The sequence below is a fragment of the Centropristis striata genome, chromosome 17 (assembly GCF_030273125.1).
Source record: "Centropristis striata isolate RG_2023a ecotype Rhode Island chromosome 17, C.striata_1.0, whole genome shotgun sequence".
NCBI classification, from domain to species: domain Eukaryota; kingdom Metazoa; phylum Chordata; class Actinopteri; order Perciformes; family Serranidae; genus Centropristis; species Centropristis striata.
Window position 1 is genome coordinate 1,148,864 of NC_081533.1, and position 17,060 is coordinate 1,165,923.

The following is a 17,060-nucleotide window of genomic DNA, read 5'->3' on the forward strand; positions in this document are numbered from 1 at the left end:
TTTTTCTGTTTGGCGTTCCTCCACAAGGAAGTTTTCTTCATTTTGGTTCAAACAATAAACCAGGAAACAGTCTGGTATGAGGATGTTGGTTACAAAGTTATGATCTGAAGTGATACATCCCAAAACTTGGGAGACTGCTTTGAGCCGAGTTCATAGCTCATCAAACTGTGCAAGACATGAGTTGACAAAGTTCAAGACTCTGCATCGCATCCATAGGACTAAACTCAGACGGTCTAAACAGTTTTCTGTTGTAGACCCATTATGTGAGTGCGTCTGGACACATCTCGTCTCAGAGAGGTTAACTTGCCCCCATCCGCTCAATCTGGGAGAAGTCTGTTCACCATGTCACCACACCGGAGGGTGGAGTTGATTCAAGGTGGCCCGGAAGATTGCCCGTCCACTGTGGTCACTGCAGAGGCTGCTGGTGGATTCCCCCTTGGACCGGTACACACCAGCCAAAATCAGGAGTCAAGTGTATGCTCTCACATCGGTGTCATCCACCACATTCCAGTTTCGCACTTCACGTCTTCCATTCAGGTTTGTCATGTTGACAATAATGTCGATGATCACTGGAGTGAAAAATAAACCAAAAGAGGATTCCACGTTGGAAATCCTTGGGATGGCGTACCGCCCCGGAAACAAACCTCTGGCAACAGGGTAGTCACTGCTTCAGTGGGGCCGGTCAGTTGGTAGAGTGGTCGCCCATTGATGGGAAGGTTGGTGGTTCGATCCCTGACCATGGCAGCGACATGTCAAAGTATCCTTGAGCAAAATACTGGACCCCAAATGGCTCCGATGCTGCGTTCATTGGTGTGTGAATGAATTCCCAATGGTGGCAGGTGGCACCAGTGTGCCCTGGTAGCCCCTAACACCAGTATGAATGTGTGTGTGAACGGGTGAATGAGTCAGTCTGTAGTGTAAAGTGCTTTGGATAAAAGTGCTATATAAGTGCAGTCTATTTGCCTTCAGCGGGATTTGCCCACTTTTTGAAATCTATTCTGTTGCAGAATACTTTGTACTTTCACTCTCAGTGGAAAGGTGTTAGAGATCAATAAAAATGAGTGATTATCTGCATTATAAGCATGAGTAAATGCTGCTTAAAAATGTATTTGGCAGAACATAAAACACAGATTGGATATAACAGAGCACACACATAGATAACACTTTATGCACATTCCTGAGGGAAAGCAGATGTAAGACAGGAGCCGTGTTTCCACTATAGTCAAATACCCGAAATGAGGTGGGTCTCACTCGCTGAAATGCCCCTAATTTTAATATGAGCCGTCCCGAGCCGTCGTTTTATGCCCCTGACAAAGAGCAGGGATGTTTTTCTCCCCTGAAAAAAGCCTGGTTGCTGATTGGATAGAACGCTAAGAGGGATGTGACGTAGTACTGGACGCCACAACAACAGGCGCCATTTGTAAAAGCCAGCAAAGTAGCGAGTAGTCACAAGTGACAAGAAACATATTTCCCCCTTTGGGGTCATCCCTATGTTCCCCTGTAGCAATACATACAGGGGAGCATAGGACCCTTTTCCAGAAAAAGGGTCCTCGGATTAAATCTAGGATTACTCATGTTTGTATATTCCCACCCCTAATCATATTGTCTTGCATCGAGGCTTCGCTTTTACCTTTAAGGGTTAGGGTTAGGTTAGGTTATTTGCATATGTGCGTCAAACAGCCCGTAGGCCTACATAGGCCTATTTGCCATGGAATTTGGCAGAAACGGTGGAAAAAGTAACAGACCGAGGAACATAGGACCCCTTTTAACAAAAAGGGTCCTATGTTCCCCATTAAAAAGAATTTAATTTGATCTCCAAAATATATTAAGAAAAAAAAACTTCCAAAAATCATGCCATATGCAGTGTCACAGCCAAAATTATTGCCAAAACAAAAGTGAAAAATGACAAATTTGGTTTAAAAAAATGTCCCTAGTGATACTAGAGAGTTAATCAATTCAATTATACTGAAAAAGAAGTTCATGAAAGTAAAATAATCCAGTAAATTTCTGTAAAGTAAACTTTTTTTCTTTTTTACAGTATAACAGAGCATTTTTAAATTGTGGTATTATTACTTTTAATTAATTCTTTGACTAATGTGAAACAATTAAATTTCTTCTCCCACTATTTGAAGCTTGATGATCAGAAATAATAATAATAATTATTATAATTGTTATCATTATTATTATTATTATTATTTGCCGGGGAAGCTCTAACAATCATGTTTTTTTTCTGGCAGGAAACTGAAAACATAAATTCCTCTTCAGTCAGGAGTCAATAGATATCATGTTGAACCAGCAGGGGTTGCTGTAGTTTAACTCAGTTAATCTTTCCCATATCTGTCCAGTTCATCTTTAATAATGGTGGCAGTTTGTCAGGTGTGGGACTACCACACTAAGGAGCCAAATCATTATTCAATTCCTTGTAAAGTTTTTAGTCAAGTTTTAGATGTAATTTTGTACAATCAAGTTAATTGTTAAACTGTAAAATATCCTGCCATATTTGAGGGATCATTGCAAAAAAGGTTAATATATCGATATGGGAATTTCTTTTCTCCTTAATATCGTCATCAGACCCAAAAATCCAGTATCGTATTTCTAAAGATATACAATCATTTTTGCATTTTTAATTTGCAAGTTTTTTAAATACACAAATAAAAAATACACATTGGAAATGAAATCAGAGGCAGCAAACTACATCAGTAACTTGCTTTTACATTCTAATGGTCAAGTATTTACATATTAAAGCTGATCAAAACAAAAAACACTCTGAAATCAGGTCATCTTTAAACATTTTAACATGTTTAAGACACAGTGTGATCCTATAACTAATCTGAATATGTAATCTACAAAAATACAGACTGTATGATAACCGGTGTTGTGGTTTTTCTTTCCACAACAAAAGATTTTTTATCATAATTATGGGGAAAATGCTTTGTAAAGCTGTTTTAGCAGAAAAACAACAGCCATGGTGAATAAATGTTCACGTTGAACCAACAGGGGGCGCTGTGGTTGTTACTCCCAGTTGCAAACTACTCACAAGGCTTATAATGGTGTCTGGAGGCAGCCCTCGTCTCACCAGTTCTTCTTTAATCTGGTGAAGAAAAAACAACAGTAGTGGTGAGACTTTCAGATAGCAAACCTGCAGCAGGTGCAGTTATCTGATGCTTTGGTATGTGATTAGAAAAGAAGAGGCTTACCTGTGCTACGACCGTACTCCTGATGTAGTCGTCAGACAGTCGAGTGGAAGAGGAAAGCTTCATTCTCACAGATAAAACAACTAGAAGCACAGAGAGTCAACATGTCAATTCAGGCCACAATCAGGATCAAACTGACTCACTACAACATTTCCTTTGGGGAAATAGTGAAAGGGCCACTACTGCCGGTGTGTGGACACTATGATGAGATTCTTCAGAGATTTATAACAATTAATACTAGTAATGTTATGATACTATATAATATACAAGGAGCACACCTACAACAAGCATTCCTTTACAAGTATTTATTTATACAGCAACCTATGACCTTTAACCTCAAAACCTGTGTGTGAAACATGTATTTGGAGGATGTGTGCACTCTTACCCGCGTGTGTGTGTGTGTATCTGTAACTAATCATATCAAAGCATCAAAGCATCAAAGCATCAAAGGCGTGCGGTCGACCAATCAGAGCAGAGCAATCAACGGAAATTAACAGCTGTGGAATCTTCTGGCACAGTGACAGCAGAGGTGGACAGACTGGAATTTCTGGCCTCGAACAGAAAGCATTTTTGGTAAAACCATAATACCTATCATTGATCCGACTTCACTTTGAGCGTCCTGTGTTCTTCCTGAACGTCTACATATGTTTTTTGTGAAGAAAAATGAAAAAATAGCTTTGTTAGAGCAATCTGAAAAACTGTTAAATATGCTTTTCTACAGAAATCTTGCGTTTTTAATATGGGAGCCAATGGGGCTGTTGGTGGTGTTGGTGGATCATATGTGCGTCCTACGCCCAAACTATAACTCTGACAGCTTTACCAGAGGATTGTGAGGGAGAAGACTAATTTTCCTACCTTTCTATGTATAAATTATTTCTGTAGAGTGGAAGAAAAAATCCACAGTATAACAATGAATGTGCTCGATGCTCCACACTCATAACCAGGGTTAAAACAGGTTCTCTGTCTTATCTGTTTAACTCTTTTTTTTGTCAATTCAAAAAAAGCCAGTCAACACGGGTTGATCCCAAGTTTTGGAAGCACACTCACTCTGCCCTTTACATTTAACAATGTATATGTCCATTAACTTAAGAGATGACTGCTTAGTCTATAACGTCACCACTCGTCATACTCACTTGTGTTTGAGACATCGTTGTCAGCTGTTGTACCTTCAGGTGGAGCAACTGTTGTAGTTGTTGTAAAAGAAACACTTGGTGTAGCGATGTTTGCTGTTGTTGTTAGTGGTGGAGTTGTTGCAGAAGGAACAGTAGTTGTAGCTGGTAGGGTTGTTGTAGTGCTGGTTGTAGTTATTGGGGTAGTTGTTGGGAGGATGTTGGTTGTAGTTTGAATGGTTGTTGTAGTTGGTGTAGTGGTGGTTGTAGTTAGTGGGGTAGTTGTTGGGAGGATGTTGGTTGTAGTTTGAATGGTTGTTGTAGTTGGTGTAGTGGTGGTTGTAGTTAGTGGGGTAGTTGTTGGGGGAATGTTGGTTGTAGTTTGGGTGGTTGTTGTAGTTGGTGTAGTGGTGGTTGTAGTTAGTGGGGTAGTTGTTGGGGGAATGTTGGTTGTAGTTTGAGTGGTTGTTGTAGTTGGTGTAGTGGTGGTTGTAGTTAGTGGGGTAGTTGTTGGGGGAATGTTGGTTGTAGTTTGAATGGTTGTTGTAGTTGGTGTAGTGGTGGTTGTAGTTAGTGGGGTAGTTGTTGGGAGAGCTGTGGTTGTAGTTAGTGTGGTTGTAGTACTGCTTGTTGTGGTTAGTGGGGTGGTTGTGGTAGTTGGTGTGGTAATGGTTGTTGTAGTTAATGAAGTAGTTATGAATGGAGAAGTGTCTGTGGTTGTAGTTGGTATGGGTGTTGTAGTAGTGGTTGTAGTTGGTGGGGTAGTTGTTGGGAGGATATTGGTTGTAGTTTGTTGGGTTGTTGTAGTATGTGGTGTAGTGATTAGTGCTGTAGTTTGTGGAGCAGTTGTTAAGGTAACAGTGGTTGTAGCTGGTGTGGTGGTTGTAGTTAGTGGAGTTATTGTTGTTGGAATGGTTGTTGTGCTTTGTATGTTTGTTGTGGTTGGTACAATGATGGTTGTCGAAGCTATGGGTGTAGTTGTTGGTGTAGTCGTGGTCTCTGTTGCAACTAAAAACAGAAATTAATATTAAAGATGGATTTGAAGTCAGCTTTATCCATGAAAGAAATTTTAAAATTTAAGAACAGGGAAGCGAAAGGTTCCACTCACCGTTTCCAACAGTCACAATGACACACCGTAGCTCAGAGTGATACTTGACTGAACTGTAGAGATAAATCAATATGGTAGCTTATTCACAACGTATTGTCACAAGTTATTTTTAGATATTTCAAGTGAGAAATTCTTTCTTTCCATGCACACACTCACAAACACACACACATACAGGCACACAGAGCTATAGACACACACACACACACACACTCAGACAAACACACACTCACAAGCACAGAGTCATAGACACAAACACACACACACACACACACACACACTCACACACACTCACAGGTACATATCTTCTCACAAGGATGCACAAACACACACTCAGAGGTACAAATGCATGCACACACAGTCAAACTTTAAAATTAGGCCCTAGTTTTGTATATTTGACTAAAACTGACCAATAATAATCTGTAAATTATATATAAATGTGTTGGTCATGAGTTGCCGTAAAAGGTGAATAAAAAAATTGTGAATAATTTTTTTCTACATGTCCTAAAACCAGTCTGATGTCATGGGGTCCTTTTTGACCACAGGTCTGATTTTTCTAACTTTTTTTTTGCTGTCATCCAAAAATGTACAATTTTTCAGAACAAAAGTTTCACTAAAAGTTGACATAACCTACTCTGTGCATTCCCATCAAGAATTTTTTCCCCTACTATTACTATTAAAAAAAAAAATTCAGGTTTTATTACTTTTTTTTCTCTCTAAATGAGGCTTAATTTTGTATATTTGACTAAAATTGACCAATAATAATGAAAAAGATATGACAATTATTTATCAATGTGTTGGTCATGAGTTGCCTTAAAAGGTGAATAAAAAAAGTTGGTAATAATTTTTTCTACATGTCCTCAAACCAGTCTGATGTCATGGGGTCCTTTTTAACCCCTGAGGACAATGGAGTCAACGGGAAGACTAACAAGGGTTAAACTGACAGTATATTGATGTACGCATCAATGAAAAAAACGTATTTGCCAAGGGAAATTCCACATTGCTATGGATCATAGTGTTTATTGGAGAAGTTACTGACTTGTGAAGTGCCTGGATGACAAAACAGATGGGGTGGCTCTCTCCATCTTCGGCCTCAGACGGCGTCCAGCTCAGGGTGAACTGTCCTGTTCCTGACGTTGCCTCGATTGTGTTGTGCGGCCCGCTGAACAGCAGCTCATTAATCCTTTAACAAACAGAAGCCTTTCTCAATCCACCCCACCCACAATTTTACACTTACATTTACATTTAGTCATTTAACAGACGCTGTTATCCAAAGCAGCCAACAGAAAAAGAGAAACAATCAAGGTATAGTGCGATAAGAGCCGTTAGTGCAGCAATAAGTGCTAGTGACAATTCTTTAAGGAGTAGAGTTGTCGTGTGGTGCTAGGAGAGAAGGTGCTCTCTGAGGAGTGTTTTCTATTATGTCATAAACGGAACTGTCAAAACGATCACATGGCATCTGACACATCTTTCTTTGGAAAAGTGTTTCCTCCATATGAGTAATTGCTGGAGGATTTTTGGGGCGTGACATTTCTTGTTGCATCAAAGTGGTCTAACCAGTTAACTCTGAGCTTGGGAAACTACTTTTGAAACAACATGTCGTTTATACATAATGGTTTTTTGTCATGTTTTCTATTTGAACAAAATGATTAAAACACCACCAAGATGTAGTATATCTCTAGTTAGAAATGAAATACAGTACTTGTTCACATTAGATTTCTTTTCCGTTTGACTTACGTGGAGGTAGTTGCCTCTGCTCTGATGCTGATTTCCAGGGTTTGACCGACAAGGATGTAAAGCTGAGCTCTGTTAGCTGGGGTTGGAGACAGGAACTTGGGCAGGTAGACTCCCTCTACACAGGATGGCACCACTGGGTTCACTGGAACAACACAAAAAGAAAAAAGCTTTCCAACGATTGCAATACCAGTCAGTTCATCCATCAATCATCTGGGCAACCACTTTCCAGACTACAATATCTTGGTTGACAGTTGGATTGTCATGAAATGCTGTACAGACATTCATAGTGCTCCAATAATGAATCCTAGGAACCTGTTCAATATCATAGACACTGTGGACTGTGTTGAAAGAAATTTGTCATTGCCATGTTGCTGCCAAAAGTAAGAAATCTTACCCCTTAAAGCAAACTGGACAGGTATTTTACTGATCGCATCGTTGGTATTTCTGGTTGTTGACGCTCCATTGGTGTCAGTCAGAGTAATGCTCTGCCTGGGAAAGTCCTCCATCACCAGCTGTACGATGTACGCGCCTTGGTTACTGCTACTGGTGGAGGTGAACGACAGAGCGCAGGACTGCAAGAGGACAAAAAATTACATGTGGTCAAATTAAGCATTTTCTGTCAAGTAATGACAACCCAGTCACCAGATTAAATGCTGGTCTTGTCCATCCCCCAAACTAAGATAACTTAAGTTATAAACACGTGACATTGGAAACTTTAGGGGGTAGGCATCAAATCTTGTTTGAGTTGAGGTTTAAGTAACAGGGTTAAATAGTGCTTAAAAAACATTTAGAATGCTAAAAACCCTTTCGCTATGGTTAGACATCAAAACCACTGGTTTAAGGTTGGGTTAAAATAACAACATAAAAGAAACATTTAAAATACTAAAAAACCTTTTGGTTAAGTTTCGTCATCAAAACCACTGATTTAGGGTTGGGTAAAACAAACGTAAAAAAGTTTAAATACTAAAACTATTTGGTTTAAGTTGGGCATCAAAAACACTGGTTCAAGGTTGGGTAAAAATGACGGTTAGACTTGAAGAAAACATTTATTCCAGACATAACTTCCAACAACAGGACACAGAACCACTATGGCACTCTAACACTGGTGTTATTCTGGTTTTATTCCTGCTCAGCATGTATTCATACGCTCAGCGTAAACTTGATACTAGGAATGTGTATTTGAGGAACTAGACTTGTGTCACCATTGACCACTGGGGTGAGATTTCAGCTATGACAGGTTGATCATATAAGCTGATAATATATTATATATGTTGACAACTCACAAGAAATATTATATTAGTTATGATGGGAATCTAATGGTGTCGTCTTCAAGCAGGCTACTCACTGACGAGAGGCTGAGAACAGACGGCTGCGAGCAATCGCTACACTCCGACAGTGCTATGCTGCCGTATCTGCATCTAACCTCGTCTCCATCAGGGTCAAAGGCCAACAGGTTGAAATCTCTCAAACAGTTTGAAGGAACTCTGAGAGAGAGAGAGAGGAACTGTGTGTTAGGTCTTGTGCCAACTAGCTGATGCTGGATCACTTTTGTCTAGACAAAGGCCATTAAATGTCAAATTCCTAGTGAGTGTCAGTCTGTTGGAATTGGATACTGCAGGTAACCTGACTCACTTGTTCCGCATTGTTTCACAGGGGAACTTACTGCTCACGCCCTTTCTAATTTAAGCAATTGAGGATTTTTTTTGTCTTGGCATAACAAGTTCAAATCTAGGGTTAATACATAAATGTATACAATTCACACTGCAATACATACGTTGTGTAAGTATGAATAAAAAGAAAGGAAGACGAACCTCACAGCTGGCAGGACGGTGGTTTGGGGAGATCTGTTGGCTTGGCCGGTGTCCGACCGGTTCCTCAGTTCCACCAGAGTCACCGCTCTCCAACCACCAATGCTTTGTCTGTTATTTATCCAGTTACCACCTTCCAACCTTTAGTGGAAGATCATCAGAAAGTTATTTTTGACTGAGCTGCAAAGAACCTGGTGGTTTAAAGGGTTCGGCTTCACCAAGGTCACACGATGACTAAATTAAACAGATTATACACATTTTTCAAATGTAAAATGTTTCTGTGAATTTAGGCTGCAAAACCACTGACCTGAGTTGAGGGTAAAAAAGACAGTTTAAACAGCAAATAAATGTACCTGAATGCAGAAAGTTACGGGGGTGACGGGAGCCACAGAAGACATCAAAAAAATATATAATTACTTAGAATAAAAGGTAATTACATTTTTTTTTTAAAAACGTGATTCACAAAACGTGAACCACGGAAGTTAGGTTACTGTGATATCCGCCATTTAAACTCTGCATCACCATCAATCATTACTACAGCAAGATGTTCCTGCAGGACAGTCTAAAATGTAAATATGAGTCGTATTTTGCTGCCTGTTCAAACGCCTTTTATTGACATTTTTAAGGGGAGACCAGTCTGGAAATCAAGTCACATATTCTAAATGCTTTTGATTCCTTTTTTTAGTTAGTCTCTTTTTAAGAGACTAACTAAATGGATACTTTGTTTATAATATAATTATTTGTATTATTTATTCATATTATTATGCATTTAATTTAATGAATTAATTAATTAATTAATAATTCTGGCTGCAGAGAGCCCCATCAACATGAAGCCATGGCAGGGAGATGCCAACAAACATGATGGACTGGAAATTATAATACTATAATTATTTTTGATGTAAAATCCCATAACTTGTAATGTTCTGTTTTATGAAAAACTAAAAGTAAACAGTAAAATAAATAAATAAAGGCACTTACTGTATTCATAATACCACTAATTTAAACTGTAAGGGAATACAGCTACTTATATATTTTTGTTAAATACATAATCTGGTGTTCCCTATTGTTGTGCACTCACGTCAGCTGAAAGTTAAGGTTGCCAGAAACCTGCCGAGTCATGATTCCCTCTCTCTGGCTCCACTCTGAGCCACCACCCAGGGACACCACGTTCACCACGGGAGGCCTCTCAGTCCCACAGTCCCCACTGGGGCAGGTCCATGTGAGTGTACTAGGCCTTTCGTGGAAGCTGTACTTATAGCGAAGGACCACCTGTGGTATCACAGGTTTTATGACATTAATGATAACATCCGTTTGCTACTTTCAGACAAACATTTTCATCCTGCAGAGATACAAGACTTGATCAAATGATCCTAGTTCCATTAAACAAGAACCTACGAGAAAATAAGAATATTAATTTAAGGACAATCATTTTATTCTGTATTGTACATTATATTTCAAAAATTGTATCTTTCATCTAATTAAATCGGATAAAACTGAGATGATTTTTGTCATTAATTTAATTACTATGAATACTTATAAACAAGCAAATGAGTAATCTATTAAGTAAAATCATTTCAATTTGATAGAAATGTGTAAGACAAAAAGTTTTAAAAATCACATTTTAAATACACAGAGTTTATAAACTATCATTATTACAAATTACAAATCAGCTGTAGATATCCATACAGTATGTAAGATATATATCTTTTGAGCATATATTGCATTTTTGTATTTCTACTTTTCTAAGGACTTAAAAAGCAGCATTTACTGCTTCAGCTCCAAAAAAAAACTGCTGCCATCTTTTAGTTTCTGCTCATTAATTCCTTAAAATTTAGACTTAAATATGGAATTCTGATACTTATTTTCTGTTAGTTATTTAACTTGTTTACTGTCCAATTTCACCAGGTGATTATTAGATTATAAGGAACCTGTACGTACCGTGACAGATCCAGCTGCGTCTGTGTTTTTTGGGTAGTAAGTCATCACCGTCCCTAAGAAGTGAGAAGCCTGAACGCTGCTGACCAGCAGCAGCAGCAGCATCATGGTGGATCAGAGGATAAACACCAACACTAACGCATTTATACTCTCTAACACAGACTCTGATTCTCTCTCTCTCCCTTTTTTCTGTTTGGCGTTCCTCCAAAAGGAGGATTTCTTCAGAGTTCAAACAATAAACCAGGAAACAGTCTGGTATGAGGATGTTTGGTGACAAGATTATGATCTGAAGTGATAAATATCTCAATGCAGTGAATGGTTAATATATCTGGACTTCATTGTATTTTGATATTTGAACAACTTTCCTTTTGGATCAAAGGAAAAATAAATGTGTATGTTAACGCCGTACAGCCACTAAACAGTGTAAGTAGTCTGGGTTTGGTACAGTAATTCAGTATTATCTGATGAGTTCTCTTGAGGTTTTGTGCCTGGATAATGAACAATGAAGCATTTGAGAGAAATAACAGAACAGTTCAGTTCTCAGAGGGAGATCACACAGAAAATGAAATAGGATCCAGAAAATCCAGTTTAAGCTGTGGTGGGGGAAGTATTCAGATCCTTTACTTAAGTGTTTTATTTTATGTCCCCTGTGGCTGTTAAGTTATTATATATGACGATTAATTTAGTGGAAGTTCAATCAGACTTTCTCAACACTCTCATTCATTCACAAATCTATGTTAATTTGCCACTAAATGCTGATAATTACAGCAAAAGTCAACCTCTTGTCAATTTGGTATTTATTCATCCTGTTCATCTATTAAGCTATGAACTATTATGTATTCATTTCATATTCAATTACGTAAATAAATGTATTTTTTTTTAAGTTGAAAAAAAAACATTAAAAAGATAAATAAATAAATGCAAATTACGTATATATAAAAAAAGTAAATTACGAAAAAAATCCATCCATCCATTTTCCTCCGCTTATCCGGGGCCGGGTCGCGGGGGCAGCAGGCTAAGCAGGGCCTTCCAGACGTCCCTCTCCCCAGCCACAACGTCCAGCTCCTCCTGGACCCCGAAGCGTTCCCAGGCCAGGAGAGAGATATAATCCCTCCCCCGTGTTCTGGGTCTTCCCCGGGGCCTCCTACCAGTTGGACCTGGAACCTGCTTCAGCCTGCAGAGAGGGGCCTCCGCTAGACGTTCCCAGTTCACCCTCACTACACGTTTGGGTTGCCAGGTCTGTCCAGCAGCCTCCCCCGCCACCTGATCCACCTCACCACCAGGTGGTGATCAGCTGACAGCTCTGCTCCTCTCTTCACCCGAGTGTCCAGAACATGATCAGATCTGATGATACGATAATGAAATCGATCATCGATCTTTGGCCTAGAGTGCTCTGGTACCAAGTACACTTATGAGCAACTCTATGTTCGAATATGGTGTTTGTTATGGACAATCCGCGACTAGCACAGAAGTCCAATAACAGAACACCACTCTGGTTCAGATCGGGCCGTTCCTCCCAATCACCTCCTCCAGGTACCATCATCGTTACCCACGTGAGCGTTGAAGTCTCCCAGAAGAACTATAGAGTCCCCAGGTGGTTCCCCTGCAGGACACCACCCAGAGACTCCAAGAAGGCCGGGTACTCCGAGCTGCTGTTGGTGCAGAAGAACAGACAACAGTCAGAGACCTTCTCCTCCTCTGGTTCCTCGGGGAGAACTCCAACACAGCCTCTCACCCTAGGCAACTCCAGAAAAGGAGAGAGTCCAGCCTCTCTCCAGGTGTTTGGTTCCAGAGCCCAGGCTATGTGTGGAGGTGAGCCCAACTATTTCTAGCTGGTAACGCTCCACCTCCTGCACAAGCTCGGGCTCCTTCCCGGCCAGCGAGGTGACGTTCCACGTCCCCAGAGCCGCTGGGGCCAGGGGTCAGGGGTCAGCACGCCCAGGTACCCGCCTTTACCTGCTGCCCGACTCACACTGCACCCGACCCCTATGCCCTACTCTGCAGGGGGTGGGCCCACAGGTCACGAAAAAAAAAAAGTAAATTCCAAAAATGTAAATTACGAAAGAAGAAAAAATGTAAAAAAAAAAAAAAGAAAAAAACATGAAAAAATCATTTAAATAAACATAAAAAAAGTTTTATAAAGTTTTTAAAAAACTTTAAAAACTTTTGTAAATTACATAAAAACAACATTAAAAAAATCTAAAACACGCAATTCCCAAAACCTGAGCCGCAGAAGTTAGGTTAATAAGGGAAGTTACATTAAAAATCGTTTAGTTTTGTTTTCATACGCTCCGCTGTTAGGCACCTGTCTGTCTCCCCTCCCTCCCCAACTGTGACACCCGCCATCTAAACTCTGCATCACCGTTAAAGCCGATGGCTGCCTGTAGCCCGAAACTATGAAATGATTGCAGAGGAATTCACAAAAAAAAAACCTTATTGACACATGCCATCCATCATACAGTGCCTGCATTATTAATCATGTTTGCATATTTAGCAATACAAAAAGAAAGACTATTTATTATTCATTTAGACTACAAGGATACGGTCCATGGCAGCTTGTCTCTCACCAGTTCTTCTGTAATCTGCAAGAGAAAGAGAAACAAACTAACAGGTGTTGAGATATGATCACAGATTACATTGGAACTGGAGAGATGCCACCAGACTAGACTCCAGGCCTCAACGATCAGATTTGATGGGCAATGGAATCTGGAGTGACTGTTAGTACTTCTGACTCATCAGAAATATTTGTAGTATGACTCTACTCTCAGAGCTACAACTTCTAGAAGCACAGGGACTAGACATTACAATACAGGACAGAAGCGAGCTGAAACTCTTTAAAACAAAGTCTTCCATTTTTAGGCAGCTCAAATGCAGTGGTAGAAAAAGTATTCAGATCCCTTCCTTAAGTAAATGTACTAATACCACACTGTGAAATTACTCCACTTCAAGTAAAAGTCCTGCATTCAAAACTTATTGAAGTAAAAGTACAAAAGTAACCGAAAATGTACTTAAAGTATCAAAAATAAAACTACTCGTTATACAGAATGGACCCACTCAGATTGTTTTCTCCATCCATCCATTTTCCTCCGCTTATCCAGGGCCGGGTCGCGGGGGCAGCAGGCTAAGCAGGGCCTTCCAGGCGTCCCTCTCCCCAGCCACAACGTCCAGCTCCTCCTGGACCCCGAGGCGTTCCCAGGCCAGGCGAGAGATATAATCCCTCCACCGTGTTCTGGGTCTTCCCCGGGACCTCCTACTAGTTGGACCTGGAACTCCTCTAACGGGAGAGCAGCAGCTCTACTCCAACTCCCTCCCGACGGTTTTCCAGAACCTCTTTGAGGCCGACCGAAAGTCCTCCTCCATGGCCTCCCCAAATTCCTCCCATACCCAAGTTTTTGCTTCAGCGACTGCCGCAGCCCAGCTGCAGCCCTTCTGGCCAAACGGTACCTGTCTGCTGCTTCCGGAGACCCCTTAGTCAGCCAAGACCCAAAGGCCTCCTTCTTCAGCCTGACGGCCTCCCTCACCGCTGGTGTGCACCAGCAGGTTCTTGGGTTGCTGCCACGACAAGCACCGACGGCCTTCAGGCCACAGCTCCTACAAGCCGCATCAACAATTGAGGCTTTGAACATGTTGAACATGGCCCATTCGGACTCCATGTCCCCAGCCTCACCCGGGATGCTGGAGAAATTCTTCCGGAGGTGTGAGTTGAAGACCCTGCAGACAGGGGCCTCCGCTAGACGTTCCCAGTTCACCCTCACTACACGTTTGGGTTGCCAGGTCTGTCCAGCAGCCTCCCCCACCACCTGATCCACCTCACCACCAGGTGGTGATCAGCTGACAGCTCTGCTCCTCTCTTCACCCGAGTGTCCAGAACATGATCAGATCTGATGATACGATAATAAAATCGATCATCGATCTTTGGACTAGAGTGCTCTGGTACCAAGTACATTAAACAACTCTATGTTCTAACATGGTGTTTGTTATGGACAAACCGTGACTAGAACAGAAGCCCAATAACAGAACTCCACTCTGGTTCAGATCGGGCCGTTACTCCCAATCACCTCCTCCAGGTACCATCATCGTTACCCACGTGAGCGTTGAAGTCTCCCAGAAGAACTGTAGAGTCCCCAGGTGGTTCCCCTGCAGGACACCACCCAGAGACTCCAAGAAGGCCGGGTACTCCGAGCTGCTGTTGGTGCAGAAGAACAGACAACAGTCAGAGACCTTCTCCTCCTCTGGTTCCTCGGGATAACTCCAACACAGCGGTGCTCAGCCGGGGGCTGGTGAGTTTTTTATGTCATCAAACATCAAACATCAAAATCGTACTTAAGTACAGTACTTGAGTAAATGTACTTTACATTGGTTTTTGTATGAATTGAATAAAAGACTCTTCATTAGTATGAATAAAACTCACATGAACACATTTTAAATGAACACAATAATAAAAAAAATTCTTCTCATGAGTTGAATAGATTTTCTCAGATGTTGGTGTCATCTTTCTTTTCAATGTCACACAACAATAAAAATATTGATTGATGGCAGCCTCTTTTAAAAACAAAATACAAAAGATTATAAAGAAAACAAACTTAAAGACAACTTGTGGGGAAGTATAGTATTAGATTAGAACCTGCATGTAATGTTGAGAAGTCTACAGAGGAGGGATAAACATACTTTGTTGACACAGTAAAATATATGACAACCATTTATTCAATTTCTCTGCAAGAATGAATTTCCATATTTTCCAAATGTGAAACAACCTATTAAAGCTTCTTTATCTGAAACCACACAGAATAAATGTCAAGAGTGAGTATTGAAAGAAGGAAAAACTGAAGTAAATGTATTTAGGACACCATTTCCACCAAGAACTCCTTTCTAAAATTACGGTGTAGTACACCTTTGCCATATGAGAGTTCTCTATATATATGTTGCTTGGCCATAATATTCATAAGAAAAGTGACTGAACGACAGGACGGACTGGGTGGCTTTCTCCATCTTCGTCCATGTCAGCAACAGCCCATTTGGTGCCCTCTGCGAGGTCCATTGGTGTTGAACAGCTCCGCTTGCTGTTTCATCGAGGGGAACTCCTGTTTCTGTTTGCCCATGGTGCCAACCAGCTATATAATACAACTGCCTGTCTATAGAATTATTAACCTACAAGTGAATTTGCAAAGAAGCACAGCTGGAGACGCTAACAAAGTTAGAGACAAGAGAGACAATGAAAGTGCAAACCATGTGAAAAAGCTAACAAGCTAATACAAAGGAAACGTCTTCATACAAAAAGGCATTTCATAAAAGATGACATAACAGTTACCTTTATATTGGGACTTCTCCTCCTCTTTGCTTCTCTGTCAATACTGCTCACTGGAGAGCTTTGGCGGCCGTTTCATCTTGCAAGATTTATCAAAATATAACCTGTCTGTCACTTGACGTGACCTGACCTCTGACCCCGATCTGACCGTCTAAAGGGGGGCAAGGCAATCATCACACATCACATGACTCAGCACCACAAGTGACAAAATGTCATTGTTTATCTGTTTCTTTATTTTGTTAATATTTTTTTATTTTCAAGACAGAACACGAAGGGAGGGCGACAATGGGCATCGAAAGTTATTATTGTTTTTTTTCTTTTCTCCCTCCAGCAGATGTGTCGCCTATGCCTAGAGCCGGCCCTGCGTCTCAGGGTGTCATTTCCTGCACTGTCTGTCTGGTTTATGATGTTTTGCTGTCTGCTGAACAGCAGCTCAGAATCCCTTGAACAAACAGCAACAGAACAGGTTTGGCAACCCGACCACAAATGAAAGTTGTTTTGATTTCTGGTGAGTCACATTCGTGGTCTAACCAGTTTGGCCTTTAAAGCTCTAATTCAGGAAACCTAATGGGGCATATAGATTATGTACTTGAACACTTTCTTTCGAGCTTAAATGCATTTCAGCACGACATCACTACACAGTTGGTTGGTTACTTGTTGCCAAACCTGTCTTGTGTGTCAGTGTTGGAGTCAGACACAACAGATCAGAAACGTTATGCAACCATTTGTATATGTGTCTAATGTCTTAAGGTGGATGAGTATCTAACCAGAGAACTTTCTGCACATGCACGTTGTTTAAATTTGTTTGACTTTCTTGGAGATATTTGCTCTCTGTTTAGAACAGAGAGGAGAAGAAAGGAGAGGATC

General features: G+C 40.7%; 1 long non-coding RNA gene and 1 pseudogene across 1 annotated transcript; both read right to left on the reverse strand.

Annotated features, from left to right (window-relative positions):
• Positions 1-17,060, reverse strand: part of LOC131988994 (scavenger receptor cysteine-rich type 1 protein M130-like) — a 912,635-nt pseudogene that overhangs the window by 702,054 nt on the left and 193,521 nt on the right.
• Positions 7,686-9,094, reverse strand: LOC131989009 (uncharacterized). Its single transcript, XR_009395917.1, has 3 exons — positions 8,957-9,094; positions 8,491-8,629; positions 7,686-7,717 (listed from the first exon to the last, which is right to left on the reverse strand). It is a non-coding gene; the product is annotated as an uncharacterized LOC131989009 (long non-coding RNA).